Source organism: Monopterus albus, unplaced genomic scaffold (assembly GCF_001952655.1).
Source record: "Monopterus albus unplaced genomic scaffold, M_albus_1.0 scaffold79.1, whole genome shotgun sequence".
Lineage (NCBI taxonomy): Eukaryota > Metazoa > Chordata > Actinopteri > Synbranchiformes > Synbranchidae > Monopterus > Monopterus albus.
The window spans coordinates 1,008,183-1,011,972 of NW_018127959.1; the positions used below are offsets into that span (position 1 = coordinate 1,008,183).

The window sequence follows — 3,790 nt, forward strand, 5'->3', positions numbered from 1 at the left end:
TGTAAAGGTTATTTATGAAGCATCTGTAATACAATCCAGGAAACTGAGGGCTGGATGGTTTAATGGGTGAGAAAACAAAAAAAAAACAACCCTAAAAGGTAGAATAACAGGTTAACTTAAAAACCAGCTTAGACAACTGATCGGAGCACAATCATAATCACATACAACTATGGGGCGCCAAATGTAAAAATAGCACTTACACTAGTTTTCTCACATTTAGCTGAATGTGACAAAGTCTAAATGTAAATGTTAAATGTAAATGTTGAATGTAAATGTAAATGTTAAAGACCAGAGTTAAACCCAGAGTCAGGTGTGGGCGGGGCTGTATTTGAGGTCTTTGAGTCAGCATCACTGATTCGAGTTCAGCATCATGGGCGGGGCTGTGTGCTGCGCCGTAATAGGGCAAGGCTGTGGAGCTACTAAATATTCAGTTTTACACTTGGCGAGACATTTAACATTTATATTTAACAGAATAGAATGAATTATATGGCCAAGTATGTTACACACACACGGAATTTTTTTCTGGTACAAAACTGATGGCAGCCATCTGCGGCACCAACTCAACCGATGGCTTTAACCATCGGGGGCAATGGGGGGGTTCAGTGTCTTGCCCAAGGACACTTCAACATGTGGACTGCCAGTACTGAGACTTGAAACTCCAACCTTGTGGTTGGAGATGACTGCTCTACCCACCGCACCACGGTCGCCGCCCCTGAAGGAGAAATGCTGTTTCTGCCTGGCTTCGACTCAGGGACCTTTTGCGTGTAAGGCAAACGTAATAACCGCTACACTACAGAAACTACACTATATTTAACATTTAGATTTAGACTTTGTCACATTCAGCTAAATGTGAGAAAACTTGTTGTCACATTAAATGTGTAAGTGAAAACTAGTGTAAGTGCTATTTTTACATTTGGCGCCCCATATACAACTGGATCTAACCTTCCATCCACCCATCCATTATCTATACCACTTCTCCTGACGAGGGTTGCAGGGGGGCTGGAGCCAATCCCAGATGACTCTGGGTGAGAGGCGGGGTCCACCCTGGACAGGTCACCAGTCTGTCCCAGCGCTGACATGTAGACAAACAACCACACACACTCACTCCTACCACCAGCCACCAGTAAACCTGTTGATTAGTGACTGCTGCTGTTGGTGACTTCCTGTGGAACAGCAGTAGAACCTACACATTATTAACCTTTACATTTATTTACATTTATTGACTTATACAATTGTGTGTTATGTAAATAATATGTCTGTCTTATAAGCCGAGAGCTGCCGGAAAAAATTTTGTTGTGCTATGCATAATGACAATAAAGATTCTTGACTTGACTATAAGCAGCAACCCTGGGTGGACGGCCTGCCAAATTTCTGAACACTGGTATAAACAATTCAGAGTAAATTTCTAGTTTTTTCTCAGCCTACTGTGGCCATGAATGGACCAGATGCTCAGTCCCCATATCCCCTGAATTTTCCAGAGTCTCCTCGAGGGGCCAGACATGATTTAGATCTGGTACTTGGATTCCACTACTCTAAATGTATCCACACTGACTACAGTCCAATTTTCCCTGCCAGAGAGTGGTCTCACCTTCAGTCCAGTCACATTTGACTGGAAGGGAGTATGGAGTGTGGTGGGGGATATATATCAGGTCCAATAATCACACATTACATCTTTTACATTTGCCTCTAATTGGAAACACAAATGGGGCCAATTACATAAGCTTACCAGAAAAATGATTCAGAAAGATTGGCATAGTGGGTCGTGTTGACAGTCTGTCAAAGGAAGAAAGAAAGGAGAGCCATTATAGAACTGCAAAAACATCCCCACATAGTGATTAAACCTGCAGACAAAGGCTCCAAGACTGTGATAATGGATGCTCAACAGTATATTTTGAAAGCGAATAGACAGCTGTCATATAAGAAATATTGTAATCCCATTATTGACAACATACAGTATAGGGGGACACATTGAGTCAGTTATGACAGATAATACAAAACACTGTATTTGAAAGGGGTACTGTATATAACAGCTGAACAGAGGAACTGCTTACACTATGTGGACTTGATGGTCTTAGACCACAACATTTTTATTTGCTCCCAAAGAGCCATAAACATCCATCAGAGTATACAGTTCCATTAGAAGTCCCCCTGGGATGTCCCACAGTTTCAGACTGTAGCAGTAGCACCTAAACTGCCTCACAGCATCTGGACTCCTGTCTGTGAGCCCAGGCAACCTAGTCACTAAAAGAACACATATCACTTCACTGAAACCAATAGACCAGTGACAGTGCCTTTCCAAGCAAAGGCGTTTACTATAAGCACTGACAGCCTCTGCGTTAACATCAACCCACAGGCTGGACTGGCAGTTGAAGTGGTTTTCAAACAATAATCAGATAAATCCAGATTGAAGAGGAAGATTCAATGACTGATGGAGATATGTCTAAATGTTAATGATTGTTGTTTCGTTAAGAGATTTTAGAAGGGCCACAGATATGCAGGCACCAAGAGTTGAACCTCTGACCGAGAGATGACTGCTCTACCCATTAAATCACAGTCGCCCCCAGCAGCTATTAAGCCAAACATCTAGTACCTGTAGAGTATTATGAAATCACTAGTAATTAGATTCATTAGAATGTGCTCCAAATAAAAGGATCTGAATGAAGCTCCAAGTATTTTATTTCAGAGCCACAGAAACAAAGGTTATAGCAACCACGTCCTCCACAGTATCAGGAGATAGATGTTGGCTACTCTTGCTCCCACTCCCACTTGCTCACTTGGTGTCCTCAGTCCCCAAACGTCTTTTAAGGAACGGCAGCATCACACCGTGGTAAATGCTTTACTGTCGCCACTTTGTTTGGAATGTGCTGCAAAGAATAAAACTGATGAGGTGCTCTATTGTTGTCATTGTGATACAGGACACAGATGATTTACACACCACTATTTTCATACTGTCCCAACTTTTTCTGATTTGGGGTTGTATCAGTGTTTACTTTTACACCACACACAGAGTAGCCTGTGGGGATCCCGCCTTCCTTCCCCCATCCAGCCTGGCCCACCCTGTGCCTAACTCCGGACAACACACACCTGCTTCCACTCAGCCACAGCCTCTTTGAACTGGACGTGTGGAGGTCTCTTTCAACAGTGCCTTAGGCTGCTTTGCCCTAATTTCCCACTGTATACACAGATTATCTGTGCCTGAGTAATACAAACAGAAGGATCATCTAAATGCATGTGAACGCCCCTAATGGCCCCTACCAAATTGGTCCTGGACCAGCACCATACATTCTGGGATGGCTGCAGTTAAGATTTTCATTGCAGTTATTCATCAAAGGGATTACACAGGTCTCCAGGGTTGGTTCCACAACTTAGGAGCTTTTGGCATGGGAGTGATATACAGTGAGGAACAGAAGTATTTGAACACCCTGCGATTTTGCATGTTCTCCCACTTAGAAATCATGGAGGGGTCTGAAATTCACATTGTAGGTGCATTCCCACTCTGAGAGACAGAATTAAAAAAAAATTTCAGGAAATCGCATTGTATGATTTTTAAAGAATTTATTTGTCTTGCACTGCTGAACATAAGTATTTGAACACCTGAGAAAATCAGTGTTAATATTTGGTACAGAAACCTTTGTTTGCAATTACAGAGGTCAAACGTTTCCTGTAGTTCTTGACCAGGTTTGCACACACTGCAACAGGGATTTTGGCCCACTCCTCCACACAGATCTCCTCTAGATCTGTCAGGTTTCGGGGCTGTCGCTGAGCAACGCAGAGTTTAAGCTCCCTCCAA

General features: G+C 42.9%; 1 non-coding gene across 1 annotated transcript; it reads right to left on the reverse strand.

Annotated features, from left to right (window-relative positions):
• Positions 1-727: 727 nt before the first annotated feature.
• Positions 728-800, reverse strand: trnav-uac (transfer RNA valine (anticodon UAC)). The gene has a single exon. It is a non-coding gene; the product is annotated as a tRNA-Val (tRNA).
• Between the last annotated feature and the right edge of the window lie 2,990 nt (positions 801-3,790).